General features: G+C 37.3%; 1 protein-coding gene across 1 annotated transcript in view; it reads right to left on the reverse strand.

Moving 5' to 3' along the window:
• The window catches only part of LOC122554717 (E3 ubiquitin-protein ligase RNF220-like), a 125,106-nt gene that overhangs the window by 54,160 nt on the left and 53,726 nt on the right, over positions 1-17,220 (reverse strand). The window lies entirely within an intron of this gene.

Genomic DNA, 17,220 nt, shown 5'->3' on the forward strand with positions numbered 1-17,220 from the left:
AGGATTGGACACTCTGGCAGCAGGAAACATGTTTCCGCTGATGGGTGAGTGCTGAACCAGAGGACACAGCTTAAAAATACGGGGTAGACCATTTAGGACAGAGATGATGAGAAACTTCTTCACTATAAGATTATTAAAGGATTGGACACTCTGGAGGCAGGAAACATGTTTCCGCTGATGGGTGAGTGCTGAACCAGAGGACACAGCTTAAAAATACGGGGTAGACCATTTAGGACAGAGATGATGAGAAACTTCTTCACCCAGAGAGTGGTGGCTGTGTGGAATGCTCTGCCCCAGAGGGCAGTGGAGGCCCAGTCTCTGGATTCATTTAAGAAAGAGTTGGATAGACGTCTCAAAGATAGTGGAATCAAGGGTTATGGAGATAAGGCAGGAAGAGGATACTGATTAAGGATGATCAGCCATGATCATATTGAATGGCGGTGCAGGCTCGAAGGGCTGAATGGCCTACTCCTGCACCTATTGTCTATTGTCTAAAACTTCCTAGATTCTGTTATGTTTCCAACAAATTAGAAGTTGGCAAACATAACACCTCTATTAAAGAAAAGAAGGAAAGAAACAATGAAATTCAGGCCAGTCAGCCTGACATTAGTCAATGGGAAAGTGCTGGAATCAACTAAAGTCAAAGTCTGACAATGCATTTGGAAAACACTGATATAATCAGACAATCAACATGATTTTAAGAGAAAATTGTGTCTGACAAATTTATTCAACCTTCTGAGGATGTAAACAGTGTAGAGGAGAACCAGGAGAAATGTAAAGACTAGATTACCAAAAGGTATTTCAATATGGTATCACACCATAATTCAATAAGGTGACATGATCCAAGTCAAAGCAGTCTGCTTGATTGGCACCACATCTGCAAGCATCCATTCCACCCATCACCACAGTAGCAGCAATGTGTGACATTTGCAAGACACATTGCAGAAATTCACCAAAGATCCTTAGACAGCACCTTCTAAACCCATGACGACTTCCATCGAGAAGGTCAAGGACAGCAGATTCCCCTCCAAGCCACTCACCAACCTGAATGGGAAATATATTACTGTACTTAGTGTTGCTGCGGCAAAAACCCAGAATTCCCTCCCTTACAGCATTGTGGGTCTACCTACAGTACATGGACTGCAGAGGCTCAAGAAGATAGCTTACCACTATCTTCTCAAGTTTAGCTAGGGATGTGCAATAAATGAAGGCCCAATCTGCGATACCTACGCCCCACAAGTGAATAAAGAAAATGCAAAAGGCAAGACAAGGTTCATCAAATTGGGAATAGCATGAATAGAGGAATAGTTAATGGAGAGGAAGAAAAGACTCAGTAAATTTGGAGCATTTTCAAGTAGACAGACTTTGACTAGGGAGATGCCACAAGAATTAGTGCAGAGGCCTTAACTATAATCTATGTTAGTGACTCCGATGAAGTGATGAAGAATAATGTAGCTATGTTTGCTGATGACACAGCTAGGTGGAAAGGCAAAGCTGTGAGAAGGGACCAAGAAAGGTTGCAAAAAGATATAAAGTGAATGCTCATCAAAGAATAATGGAGTATAATACCAGCAACTGATCACTTTGATCAGAAGAAACTAAAGTTTTTCATTTTAAAGGTATGAAACTTGGGAGTCTTGCTCTAAATTTCAACAGTGCTTTGATGAAACCACACCTGGAATACTGCATGTAATGCTGGTCTCCAATATCTCCATAATGGAGGACATACTTCCACCAGAGAAAATACAGCTGAACTTTCCAAATGTGATTGCTGGGTTGATAGTGTAACCCTTTGATGAGAAATTGGTTAAATTAAGCCAATATGACAATGTTAGGAGGCAAAATAAGTCTTCACAAATGAAAGCTAGAAAGAACCACAGGCAGATTAATTGAATGGACAACAGCAGGTGGAATCTCATGTGGAGAAGTGTGAGGTTGTTCACTTTGGATGTAAGACAGACAACATGAAATATCATCTTACTAATGAGTCATAGTGGTGCAAATGCCTTTAAATATAAATGCATAACCTAAAAGGCTGATGGGATGTGGTTGCTTTTTCATGGAACTGGAACACTGAAGTGAGGAAGTGATAATGCAATCGTACTCTCAAGAAGGACCATATTCAATTTTGGGCACTAAATATCAGAAACAACTTTATGGCCTTGGAGGAATATATAATTTAGATTCACCACAACTAAATCAGGGGTTAAAGGTTTAAAATAAAAGGAATGGTCACACAAACTTGTCTGTGTTCCCTTGAGTTTAGAAGGATTTAATCAAAGTTTTTAAAATGACAAAATAATTTGATGGGTAGGTACAGAAAAAATACATTGCCTGGTCAGGAAATCTTGAAAGTAAGTATAACTTCATTTAAGAATGCTATTGGGAAGGTCTTTTGCAAACAATGTGTTTTGGAAGTCTAGAACACTTCCTTCCAAAAGGTGAGAATGTAAGGCTAATTGAAATTTTCAAGACTCAGATCATTAGTTTTTTCTAAGCTTTAAAGCATCTAGATTAAAGCATCTAGATTGCAAATGAAATTCAGGAACAGATGAGACAAGGCCTAATGGAGTGGCAAAACAGGCTTGAGGGCATGAATGGTTTTCTATTGCTCCTATAAAGGAAAATGCCAGCTCAACATTGCCATTGATCTCTGAGACACGAGAACAAAGAAGACTATACCCAAGACAGAGGATACCATGAATGAGTTGAATTGAATAGTATTAAGGAAATAAAATGTTATATATAAAAAAAATTGATAATAACAATCCTCATTGGCTTTAGTAGCACACAAAAATTGTTCCACCTGACTGAAATGAAAACAAAGTGCTGGAAATACTCAGCACATCTGGCTGCCTTTGTGGAGAGAGAAACATTGTTGATATCTTCTATCAAATATTGAAATAGTTTTGCATACCCAATTTTATTAACATATACATTGTATTCTGGCAGATATAATTTGTTCCGAAGAAACAATATGCACAGTGTAACTGATTTAAATTCTGCTGGAGAGATGCTAGGCAGTGAAGCCTTTGGCAGCCATTGGCTGGAGCTGGTCATTTTTTGATTTACTCCAACGAGGAAATTGTGTCAAAACATTAGTACTTCTGATACAAATCATGTCAGAAATCAGTCCCTGCCTTTTAGAATGGGTCTCAAATCGATTAAAATCCCCCAAAACATATGGGCATTCATGACTTCAACCTAACAAAAAGTATGATAATGCTATACTAACTACATTTTGAAAGATAACTTGGTGGGAATGAAAAAGGTGAAATCTTGACATGTATTGTTGCATTCCCTGTAGAGTCGATAAAATGTGAAGCTGGAAAAAGCACAGCAAATCAAGTAGGATCAGAAGAGCAGGACAGTAAACATTTTGGGTAGGACCCTTCAACATTCATCAACTCTCCTGCTCTTCTGATGTTGCTTGATCTACTGTGATTTTTTCCAGCACCACATTTTATCAACTCTGACTTTCCAACATCTGCAGTCCTCACTATCTCCAAGCACTCCCTGTGGACCATAGAAAGAGAGAACTGCACCAAGAGATGGTGTTTTCTTCCCAACTTCTAACTTCAGAATGATGGAAATCATAAAATTGTATCATCTGAGGGGTAAAGGGAAAAGCAAAAAGGAAGAATTTAATCTTATGGATTAAATAGACAGCTTTTCAGCAACTAGCAGCAGTGTATGACATAAACCTTCTTATAGTGCACTTACTAATTCATTGATCTAAAACAAGTGAACAATACTTCAGATTTGATAAACATCCTCAAATCACAGCAGGAACCTTGAAAAGACCAAAACGATCACTTTATGCAACAGTGCAACCAGCAACCATTTATCATTGCACAAGGGCCCTATAAACTACATCTACTGTGCAAGTAAGCAAGCCTTAGTGTCAAGCATTGAAAAGGAATTTGTTTCCTGACAATTTAGTGCTGCTCAAATTAGCCTGGGTACATTTATTCACTGCACTCGGGAGGTCTGGGCAAATTTCACACGTTGGCAGTCACACATTGATTTTGCAATTTAAGAAGTTTGCAACAGCAACTCTACAAATCTTTGAAAGACAGCTGTGCATTTCTCTGCCAAAACATAGACCACATTGCAAATAAATTTAACAAATTTATATGGCAAAGGATGAATGGGGAAGATGCTCAAAAAAATCTACACAACTATTCAAAAATCATGAAAAAAAAACACTTTTTTTGTGAAAGTTAGCTCTGGCGGTGAATATATTATAAAACTGCTGCAAAATACAGTGATATTGCAGATGGCACTTGTTAATTACTCATTAGAGAGAAATTTATTGATTTCAGTCAATGCAATAAAAAAAATTTAAATGCATTCTTTTTCAACATCTACAATTTTGTTACTCAGAGCATACACAAATACCTACATTTGTCAAATACTGATTTTGTTTGGAAGTTGGAAAGCAATATGCCCAACATACTGAGCATTTGCACCTCCTAAGTAGTTAGTTGTACAGAAGTAATGTCACAGAGTTAAAGGCAAACTCACCACACTACTGTACCTTCATACAGAGAATACATCTAGGTAACAAATGGGCAGACAAAATAATATTTGAAATGAGTCCAGTAGAAGCCAAGTAGCAGGTGTGATGCTGCCTGTAATCAATGAGTAGGCTACATCAAGTCATCATTTAACTGTAAAAAATTGCTGTGTTACCTAAAGACCAGTGCAATATGTGAATACTGCACAATCAATAGAGAAAATATTGATTTAGTTATTGTAGGTTCATATGCTCCAGACCTTGTTAAAATCACATTTATTAAGTGGGTTGTACTCATTAACCATTTAATTTTGGTGTATTTCACCTAATTTTACAGGAATCCGTTGCTTTGAATATACAAGTTGCCTTCCATTTTCATTGAAGTAATACGAGTTAATTTATGGAATCACACAAAAGCTTGTTTAAATTAACTCTGGTAGAATTGTGATGAGCTAAGACTACACTCCATGTACTTGCGCTAAACCCGTTTTCAAATACCTCTTAAATGTTAGTTTTAAAGTTATACTCATTTTTGCATAGGGTGAATGAGAAAAGAAAAAAGTCAAGGGTCTTGTTTGTGGACAATGACTCCTGATCAAAGTTGCTTATGCCTGGCATTTAAGTAAGTGCAGTTTCAGACCTGGCAGTAATCTCAAAGCATGTGATAACCAGCCAAGATGTTCAGACAAGGAATAACTAGTAAGTCAAGGTGCCAATTGAACAGCAATGTTTGCATGATAATATCCCACTCGAGTTACCACTTTCAGGTGAGAATGAGGGAAAAAAGGAAGAAACTTTGTTATTTTGAACATGAGTATACCAAATGGCAGAAGGCACCATTTATAGATTACATATATTGTAACAGGTCCTTGCTAGAAGTTGCTTTAGTATTCATACATGATGCAATATTTAATTTCTAACTTTTAAAGCTAATCTATGAAATGGCTGTTGTTTTTAAAGGCTGCAGAGCAAACTTTTTTGTGCAAACTGATGTTGCAGACTACATGGAATTCTTGAAACAGCTTCTAAAATAATTAAAGTCAGAAAGTTTACATAAAAAAATTTTGGTTGTTGCGATGACTCTTCAGAAATCTGAATTTAACATACTCAATGGCATATTCTCCCACTAGTCCCAGTACCTCACATGCTGAATTAATTATCTTATATCATGTCTCTGCCTGGGCAACAATGCAGCCTCTAACGGAATCCATTAACTTCATTAGCAAATAATGATCACGGTGGAGAGTCTCAATGGACCCAGCTAGGTCTATCAGATAGAACAGGTCATTTGTCAAACATTAGTGCACACGTGTGCTCTTTGCTCCTCAAATTAAACAGTGGAATTCCCAAATTAACATCTCAGATGGTTTCACAATGCAATCCATTAATTAAATCATATTAGTTTACACACACTCAGAAAACGGAAATACTTGAATGGCTGCTTCTATTGTGTTAAAACTCAAAAGAGCAATGCTTTACAACAGACTTTAATCAAAGAAAAAAAATGTGCACTGGTCAGGCATCAAAACTATTTTACCATTTAAACATGCTTCTTGTTAAAAGTGGCATAGCAGGGGCAGAGGGTGTTTGAGGAAACACTTTTGCATAATGGATCAATAAAATTCCATTTCATCCTTGGAGACATTTGATTTTGGATCAGACAGATGCACTGAAGAATCTTTAAAACTCTGAAGAGTCCTGATGAAATGTTACAGGACAGGTTTCTATCTAATTCTAATCAAATATTAAATCATACATAGACCAACACAACAAGGACGCATAAAACAGAAATAGCATGTTAGTGCAGCACAGCTAAAAGTTTTGAGGATGAAACTCAGGTATATTTTTGGAGAAAGGCAGCATTCTTAACCTGTATGTTTAAAAGGTTGATCTAGATTATTTTGATCAGCTGGTCTGGCAGCTCATGCTGGAATATCGTTCCACTGGCAAGTGCAACCTCACCCGTGAACTCAATCTTCTCGTCTGACCTTAAAAAATTATATACTATTTGGCTATAGGAAGGGTCAGGAATAGCTAAGCCTCTGCACACAAATACTTCCAACAGTATTCATTGGTTAGCAATGTAAGATAAGAGACTCCAACTAATGTTTTGTTTCTGTCATTCAAATCTATGATTGGGCAGTACCAATAAAGTGCTGAGTTCTATGTTAACTAAGAAAGATTTTTAAGAAATTAACTGAAATAATACTATATTCCACACAGGTGAATATATTAATTAGTGATTAACTAATTTTCTTTAACAAGAATTTACTTAATAAGTTGAATCAAACATCAAAGTATTCATTTATCATGAGCTGCCATTGTAATTTCTTTCTCCTTCCTCAATTTAATCCTTGCCATAGGTTTAGGTTTAAGTAATGCACCTATACCAGAGGCCAAATCATCCAGAGCAAAGAAGAAAATTAGAAAAGCTTTTCTATCGGAATTGAAATTCCCCAATCCTGGTAAGAATAAATGTAAATTAACATTCTGCAAATATGCCACTGCTCAGATCATGTCAAATCAGATTATATTTACTCATTTTAAATTAAGTTGCAGATATATTTTATTTTGGAAAACATTCATCAATTACAAGTTTTAAATGCTGATAACTATTATCTTCAGATTCTACAGTAATCTGGCATTTTATCATCATCATTTCATGATTCACTGCATACAAAATGCAGCTTTATGAAAATATAAAGAAGGGATATTAAAAAAATCTTGTTGGAACAAAAAACAGTCAGAGACTTTATGTCTGCCTTCAGAAAGGCAAAAAAACTTGTATTTATATTTCTCATTCACACTCTGAGGACATCTAGAAAACTTCACAGCTGATAAGTGTCTCTAAAAGTTTAGTCACTGTTATTATGTACACAAGCATGGCATGCTTAGAAAAGTATGAATTAACTACAGCCCACAGAGCCCTTAAAAAAAAAGGTACAGGATACTTCAGGTAAATTGTAGCAGCTTCAAGTGAAATACAAAATCTCTTCAATAAAACTTTCCTCCAATTCAATGGGTTTTTAAAAAATTTCATATTTATGGTCATAGAAATAATGAGAAACAACTGATCACTCACAAGCGTAAACCGTCAGATCGAGCATGCAATAATACTATCCAAAGAAGTGACTTTGGTTGCAAGTGATATAAAATGCTCAAATTCCCTGTACAGGGCAAGAAATCACAGGCTCCGGTCCTGCTTCTAATTTACAGACAGCTCGTTGTCCAGATCCAGAGAATCTAACTACAGGTTAGAACCAGCCAAAATTTAGGAAGCAAAGGTGTAAGATTATTGTTGGGTTTTAACTGATTAAAATTACAATCCTCACAATCAGCGAACATTGGTTCATATTGGTTTGGGCAATAAAAGGCACCATTTAGGGCAGTACATTTAGAAAAGCAGTCTAACTGGAGAAATTTCTAGCCAAAAATGACATGTCTGCTTCCCCACCGTCCATTAGTGAGCTGAGATTTCTGGTCAAGTGGTGTCAAACAAACTATTACAGATCATCAGATTATTGAGTCTATCAATTACTGTAAATTACTCTCAATCATTGATAAAGTCATAGAAGTCACAAACAGGGCTCTTCTGGCACAACGCTGCCTGTGGACAAGAAGACCTGGATTCAAGTCCCATTTGTTCAGATGTGTGAAATAACATCTCTGAACAGGTTGGTTTAGAAAATATCTAGAAGGCACCAACCATGCAATTAGCAATTCCAAGTCAGGAATGACCCACAGGCTAATCATCAGTTGGAGTCTGCCAAGATAATTTGACTCCAGACCTTATTACAGCCTAGTCTTAGCTTGGACAAAATAAACAAATCCGATGATTTTTTAAAAAATCATATCATGGTGTGTGAGCATCACTAACAAAGCCAGCATTTGTTGTCCATGTCCATATTCAAGAAGCTGGTGGTGAGCATCAAGTCTTCACTATTATCATCAGGATGGTTTCAAGACTCATAACTTTGCATGCCTTCAACTATTTTTTGGTATTGCATCTCTGACATAGAGTGAACTGAATTGTTGAAATCTAACACCTGTGATGTTGGGAACCACAAGAGAAGATTAAAATGAGTCATCCACACAGCACTTCTGGTTGAGGATGGTTGTAAATGCTTCAGCTTTGTCTTTTGCAATGATATGCTTTTCTTCTCCATCATTAAGGATGGGAATGTTTGTAGCCTCTTCCACTTCAGTTGGTTAATTGTTCACCATTATTCATGACTAGATGTGGCAGGCATTGATCTGATCCACTGTTAATGAGATTACTGTGATCTGTCTATTGCATGCTACTTCTGTTGTTGAGCATGTATGTGGAAGTAGCATACTGTTGGAGCCTCATTATTAGGTACACTTCCTGCTGTGATCTCCTGCATACCTCATCGAGCCAGGAATAAATCCTGGTTCAGTGGTAACTGCAGAACAAAGCATGTGCCAAGCATGAGGTTGGAGCCTATGGCTGAGTACAATTCTGTTGCTGAAGGCCCAAGTGCCTCATGATGGTCAGTTCAGAGCTGCTGGGATGTTTTGAATCTAGTTCATTCAACACAGGTGGTAGTGCCATACAACACAATAGAAAGTTCTGGTGTAGTGATATCAATCTATAACTTTAACTAATGTTCCCTCTTCACCTCTACTGCCTGAAATTTTCAACATTATTGTAAACTTCCAGCATCTGCAATATTTTGTTCCTACATGAAATAAAGTTCTCAATGTGAAGATAGGACTTTGGCTCCATGAAAACTGTGCGGTTGTCACTCTTGCCAATGCTATCATGCAGAGATGCATTTACAACGTGCAGAGCGATAAGGGTGAGGTCAAGTAGATTTTGCCTCATGTTGGTTCTCTCACCAACATACCTAATCTGGCAGCTGGTTCAGGATTCCATCAAGTAAATCAGTCGCACTGTTGCTGAGCCACACTGGATAAGCAGCATCCCCATGTGTGGACTCAAGACATTGCAGCAAAATTAAAGTCAATGGAATCAGGGGAAAACCCTACATTGTGCTAGGCATAACTGCAATCAAAGACCAAAGGCAGACAGTTGTGATAGTTGAAGGCTTTGTTTTGCTACTTCAATAATATTCTTCCTTCCAACACAAGGTCAGAAGTGGGGATGTTGATATGATTTCATAGCATTCAGTACCATTGACAGCTCGTCAGATACTGAAGCAGTTTTTGTTCACAGGGAGCAAGATTTTGGCAGCATTCAGACTTGGACAGATAAGAGACAAGTAGCACGCACACCACTCGAATACCAGGCAATGACAAACTCTTAACAAGAGAGAACTGAACCATCTCTCATTGATGCTCCACAGCAGTGTCATCACTGAATCCCCCAGCACCAACATTGAGGTTAGCAATGATCAATAACTTAACTGGACCAGCCAAGGGGGGGGTCTTCTCCTGGTCATCTTCTGACTTCCACAAGCCCGGTCATCATCTGCAAAGTAAAACACCAGGAGTGTGGTGGAATATTCTTCCTTAGTTTGGATGAGTGTAATTCAAGAAGCTCGACACCATCTAGGACAAAGTAATCCATTTTATCACTACCTCATTTCTATTTCATTTCTTTTTCCATAGATGCCAGCGGAACAGGTAGGCTGAGCCCAGGGCTCGTCCGCAAACTTTGGATTTCTTTCTCTTCTTTTCCTTCTTTATTCCCTGATTCTTTTTCTTTTCTTTTTCATTTCTTTCTTCCTTTTCTTTTGGGTCTGGAAAGTGTCAGGTCAGGGATGAGGCCCCTGGCGGTGGCAGCATCAATAGTTTGAGCCAAGTGTGTCTCCACTCTAGCCAGGGTCTTCTGGCAAGCAAGGAGCAGATCCTAAGCTGATGTCCCGGCCTGAACTAGCAGGCTAAGCAAAGGTTCCAGGTCTGCGGCTGGGCCCAAGTGCCCGAAGGAGAGGTGGCAGTCTCGGCACATCAAGGTGATTGCCTGGTATGGTGGTCTATTTCTGGCATGGCAGTCTTGTTCTAATGTGGAAGTCTCTTCCCCGTTTGAAGGTTTTCTTCATCTTCAGCTTCCAGGGGTTCCAAAGAGCTGTCAGGTGGTTTTGTCCCAACGTGGAAATCTTAGTTTGGCATAGAATCTCCTTCAGCAGAGGCTTCTGGCCCAGTATTCCAGCGGCCAGGCTTGGTGCTCCCGTCCAAGCTGCATCTTCAGGGTATTCAATCGTTCCTTAATCAGCTTTCTCTGAGTCCAGGAGCCATTAATTGAACTGTGATGAGCTTTGTCTTAATTTTACTTTTTATTATTATGTATGACTTCTGTCATTAATATAGGTGCTGTGGTGGGGCAACTTACAGAACTTTTCACTGTATTTTTCATGTAAAAGTATATGTGACTATAAATTTCTATTCGATTCTCATCCACCACAAACATTTATTCCCTCCTACAGATTGACAGTGGTAGCAGTGTGTAACTTCTCCAAAATGCATTACAACAACTTAGGAAGGTTTCTTCAGTAGTACATTCCAAACCCATGGTGACTACCAGCTGGAAGAGCAAGTGCAGCATCTGAAAGATCCCCTTCAAGAGACAGAACATCCTAACTTGGAACTACAATGTCACTCTTTTTCTGTTGCTGGCCCAAAATCCTGAAATTCCCTTAATAATGACTACCTACACCACAGAGACTGCAGCAATTCAGAAGGCAGGTCATCACCACCTTCTTCAGGGCAATTAGGGATGGGCAATCAATACTGGCTTTGTTATTGGCACTTACATCCCATTAATGCATATTTTAAAAAAGAACTATTGTGCGTTGGGGGTGAGAACAGAAAGAACACATTTAATAATGTTTGAAATTGGACATCATTTAAATTTTAAATAGAATGAAATAGAATCATTGTGACAGCCATTTCAATCTTCAATGGTTATCTTGTATTGGTTGCCTACTTTCTAAACTTTAAAATTAGTTTTGAAAATATCATTAAAGTATGGTAAGTAACAGATCATTCTATGAAACAATTTGCTGGTTAAATCACAGTAATTATGCTTAATATGCCATTGTAAATTTTCATATTTGCCTGAAGGCAGAAATGCCATCTCATTTTAGTATTTGAAATATATTATTTTAATTATAAATCACAACATTTCATTTATTGACAGTGGCTGAGGCTAAAAGATGTCATCTACCTGCCTCTTAGACAATGTTCCAGGAAAGCCTGAAAACATGAAAGGGAGGGGAGGGAGAGACTTGAAAGATGACATAGAACACAATGATACTCCAGAAGAGATAAGAGTTAGACAAGATGCATACTGGATGTGAAATGCAGAGTATAGAAATACTGCATATAGAAATAAATATATATATAAATGGAATATAGAGTCATAGAAATTTACAGCACAAAAAAAATACCCTTTGGCCCATCACACCCATGCTTAAATATTCAATTCTCATTTTCCGGCACTTGGCCGATAACATTACACACCTTAGCATCGCAAGTACACATCTAAATCCTTAATTATCAGTGCTGGGAGTTCAGGAACCCTAAATATCTACACTTTTGACAATTTGTTTTGGGTGGGATAACAGAATGGAGTCCTTTAAAAGGTATTACAAAAAAAGTGATATTAAATAAAATATAAAATCGACAGGACATACAATAAAATGGAATGCCAACTGATGAATATCGCATTTCAATCTCAAATGAAACAAATCCACTCTAAATTCTGAATAAAACTGAAACACAAATTTCGAATCACGACTTACAATTGTTGATCAATAAATAAACTTTCGAGACTTAAAATTTACTAAAGAAATCTACTACGCAGCTCCAATTTCTTCAAATGTGAGCTCAGTAACCAAGGCTTGCTTTCTCTTCCATCTTGCAAAAAATTTATACTCTTTGTATGTTGAATAAAAAAAGCAATGAAAAATCTTACAAATAATATAAAAAGACATGATATATAAACACTTCCACTGGAAAGCAATAGTAATTTGCTGCTTCAAAATTTATGCCATTTATAAGTTACAATTAACGGAAGGAATTGGAAGCAAAAGAATAGATATCGAATGTTCCTTCCCTACATTTAGTAACAGCAGCAAATCATAAAAGGTGTTTTTGGCACTCAACTGTCTCAGAGCCCATGTCAGTGTGTATGAATTGGAAGATAGTTTCAATTATCACAACTATGCGGAACTGTCTTCTTTTGTTTCAAAGAAGCTTGAAATTTGGCAACAGGCAGATTGGTGGCATTGCAGGTCCCATTTATCTTGCTGGGGTAGATAAGCCAGCTTCATGGAGGGCTGGGAGATGAATATTAAAACCCCTGCATTTGTAGCAGCTGCAAGCGTGTCGCTCCATTTTATTCCCCCTGATTAATGGCCTCCTATTCCTGATTTATAACTCCCCGCTGGACAAGCCTTAGCCACACTGGAAATATTAGAGAATTATTAAATAAACATTCATACGTCATGTCTGTTTCATACACTCCTCATAATGCAACTGACTCCAATAGGAATTCAAGCGCCAGCAACTGTTTGCTTTAACTCTGACACGCAGCATCTTGAATGATTCATGCCTCGACTTGCTAAAACACTTAGTGTCATACATCATGCCAGCAGTAGTCTCCCAGTTTGCAGAGTGTCTGTGTTGGCCCAGGATGAATCAATCTCGACTGCAGGCCTCTTGCTGCCACATTAGGCATACATCATCACCCATTTTTTTCTCTCCAAGTCAGAGACCACTAGTCCCAGGGCCAGGGCCTCCAAAATATGACCCTTAATATTAATTTAGGCCAACCAAACCAGCCCGATGTTATCAGTCTAAACTTCTGCAGGCTGTGACAAAGTATTTAACAGAACTGCTCATCTAGAAATGCACAGAAATGGATAGGTGCATAGCTGGCTAATTGTGGGGTAGACTGTAGGGGATTAATGGTGAGAAGGAAGATGAAAAGGTATGGAGGAAGAGCTGCCACTGTTGATAAAATCAGACTATATTTTCCAAGATTTCCCTGAAAGCATTACTAGAAGTAAAGAATGCTCTTGTTTGAGTTGACTCATATCAAACCCTGACAGATCCTGTTCATATCAATGATATAGTGGATTCCACTTGATGTTTTTGATTAATGTTTCTGCTCTGTGAGTAGAAATGGCAAAAATCTATTGTGTTTACTCTGGATAACTTAAAAAAACTTGCACTTGTAAATTCTTGTTACAAGTGATGTGTTCCATAGATTGCCCTTTCTACAACGTATAGATTATACTGCACCATTGCCTTAATTATTATCTGATTTTGTAGCAAAGCACAGCAAGTCCAAAGCTGAAAAGATTATGCACTTAATTTATATGTTTTCCTGAAAATAAATAAAATTCCACCAGCAAAATGTGCCACAGGCCACTCATACATTATGAATCTCACAATGGAAATCCCCTTTACGTACAAATTACTGTTAAATGAATATAATTATACAGACAAATGATTTATGGACAGGGAAAGAAACAGACATGCTCGTGAGAGAATGGATTAGTGTGCGTATGCACTATACTACAGAATTTATGTAATGGAGAGACTTCTAATTAACCTATTTTTAAAAAATCAAACAATTTCAGCTGGAAAATTCAGAGGGAGACATTGAGCAGAGGCACCTTTTCTCCACCTGAGTCAGTGGAAAACAGTCTTAAGATCAATTAACCTTTGCATCCTCAGCTCACTTCCTGAGGCTTCGGGAATGCCCATCCCTTTTCCACAGAGATTTGAATACATTCCGGGGGGAATTAGAAGTATATATATTTGAAAAAAAAAGAATATTTTAGGCATATGCACTATACATACGAGTGAATTCCTAAACTTTTCTTTATTATAGTTTCCAAGTGTATGATATTTAAGTCCCATATCTAGTTTATATTTGAATTTGTCTCTTTCATATCACAAGACCAGAAATGGAGGTAAAAACAATATTAGAACAACCAATCTATAAGCCAGGGTCAGTATGTTCAACTTACCCTACTATTCACAGTGAGCTTGCCAATTACCTTTCAGAATACATTATCTGATTTCACTTTCTTTAATATATGTTCTCTTTTTAAAACATTTATTTCTTCTTGGGGACATATGATAGTCAATTACTTTAAGATAGAAAGAATAAGGAAAACAGAGAAGATAGCAAACCATGAAATAAAGTTGTTTAAAAGTAGTCATACAGAAACAGAACCAAATTCCTATGAGCATACCAGCACCTTTTAAGATTTTCAATTATAATAGTTTCATAAACTACCTAGTACATCTCCAATAACTTGACAGAAACTGTGTCTATTAATGAGCTGTTAGCTCTATGTACCCATGCAACTTCTGTCAGCCACCTGACTGAAGCTACAGTTTAAACCCCCTCCTATCCTTCATGCCCTCCTCGCATGATCATTTGACTGCAGTCCCAATTCTAACTCTTAATGCACCTGACGCTTCCCACACATAAATGGAAAGTCTTTAAACCACCACATGCCAACATTCTACAATAGGGCATGAAATATAATTAAGAATCACCCTTCCTATCCAGCCATCTGACTATAATCATGTTTTGTTTCTCTCAGAGTGGATGTAAATTAACAAAGCAAGAATTAAAATTCGGCAATATTGGACAATAAATAAACCAATTACAGCAGTCAATAATAATGTGATCCTGCATTAAAATATCAATTTCATTTTTTAAAAATAACCACAGTGAAATTAAACACTCCATAAATATTTGCATTAAAAACACATTTATCTGATGGAATATTTTGGAAACACTTTAAAATTGTAATACACAATTATTATCCGCATCAGTAATACTTGTGAAAGATAAAAGAAAATAATGAGGTACTTTAAAAAGATAAAGAAAATCCATGCCATTTTAGAAATGACTGATTGCAATAATAAAACATGACTGCATTTATTTACATTGCAAGTCCTGATAATTGATCTATTGATTCTGGCTATTGAGCCACATATCTGTTTCTCACAAAGAATCTACAGTACCAACACATAAAATGCATTAGGAAATGCTGTCAATCATAACATGAATGCTTTGTCTCTAAAATTCTACTTGTATACAAGATGCCATTTTATCCATTTAATATCAAAGAAAACTAAATCACTTGATTTTTCACTATTTCTATTACAACCTTTTTTATATGGTTATCAAGGTTTATGCACTGGGCAGTCATAAAATGTGCAAACATTTATGCAGCTCTGGAACAAACTGTACAAAGACAAAACATTTTACACAAGTGTACATGACAACATCAGGAACATCGATTGCATTTTACAGGTCAGAAAACACGGAAATTTCCAGTCTTACAAATTCTCTGAAATCAAGATTATTCAATATGTTAAAATAATAAGTACAAACATACTTGCTACCCACAAAATTTTAGTTCCTACTATTAACTTTTCTATACTTTAAATTCCTGCATCCATGTTTGTAATGGAAATTGTTTTGCAAACAGGTTAAACCATACTGCCATCAATGTCTTCTAAACTATATTATTTTTCTTCATTCATTGTCTCTATACTCAGCAATTCTTCAATTTAGCAACTTCAGCTCCAAGTCTTGCATAGTATTTTTGATTCCTGATCAACTTGAATTTTCCCTCCCATTTTCTTCTTCCTACCCTCTACAATTCACCTCTTTCAGAAAACCATTCATCTCATCCTTCACTTAATTTTCAATTACTCCCGTTTGCCTCATCCTCTGGATCATTGAAAATGGCAAAGAGGTATCATCTCTCTTTATTTCAAAATTATAGACAATATCTTCCCTCCAAAAGTCCTGCTAAAATTTGCTTTCCCAAACTGCAGCACCTCACATTTATCCAAATTAAACTCCATCTGCCACTTCTCAGCCCACTGGACCATCTGATCAAGATCCCGTTGTAATCTGTTGTAAACGAAACAAATTAGAGGAAACCTTCAAGACCATCACTAATACCCTTACTGACATAAAGTTCACTAAAGAGGAGGAAAACAACAACAAACTGCCATTCCTAGATGTCGCAGTAGAGCGAACAGCCAATGGGGAACTTCAAACCAATGTCTGCATGAAAATAACACATACTGACCAAATACTGAACTACAGAAGCAATCATCCCAAAACTCACAAATGAAGCTGCATTAAAACATTATTTCAATGAGCCACCATATACTGCAGCACAGAGGAACTACGCAGAGCAGAGAAAAATCACCTATACAATGTATTCAAAAAGAACGGGTAACCGATGAACACAGTCCTTCGATTTCTTAGCAACAAACCCTAAGAAGCAGAAAAAACATGCCCAGAAATCTTAGCCACTCACCCCTACATCAAAAACATCTTGGAAATGACTGCCAGACTACTCAGACCTCTTGGCATCATGGTAATCCACCAACACACTAAAACAGCAGTTAATGAACTTGAAAGACTCTATACAGACAACAAGCAAAACTAATGCCATTTACAAAATACCTTGCAAGAGCTGTAACAAACACTACATTGGGCAAACAGGCAGAAAACTAGCCACCCCTGATACATCAACATCAACAAGCCACAAAAAGACATGACCTACTCTCAATAGTATCCTTACATACAGATGAGGAAGGACACCACTTCGACTGGGAAAACACATCCATCCTAGGACAAGCCAAACAGACATGCACGAGAATTCCTAGAAGCATAGTATTCCAATCGGAACTGTATCAACAAACACATTGACTTGAATCCCATTTAC

The sequence above is a fragment of the Chiloscyllium plagiosum genome, chromosome 11, assembly GCF_004010195.1.
Source record: "Chiloscyllium plagiosum isolate BGI_BamShark_2017 chromosome 11, ASM401019v2, whole genome shotgun sequence".
Taxonomy (NCBI): Eukaryota; Metazoa; Chordata; class Chondrichthyes; order Orectolobiformes; family Hemiscylliidae; genus Chiloscyllium; species Chiloscyllium plagiosum.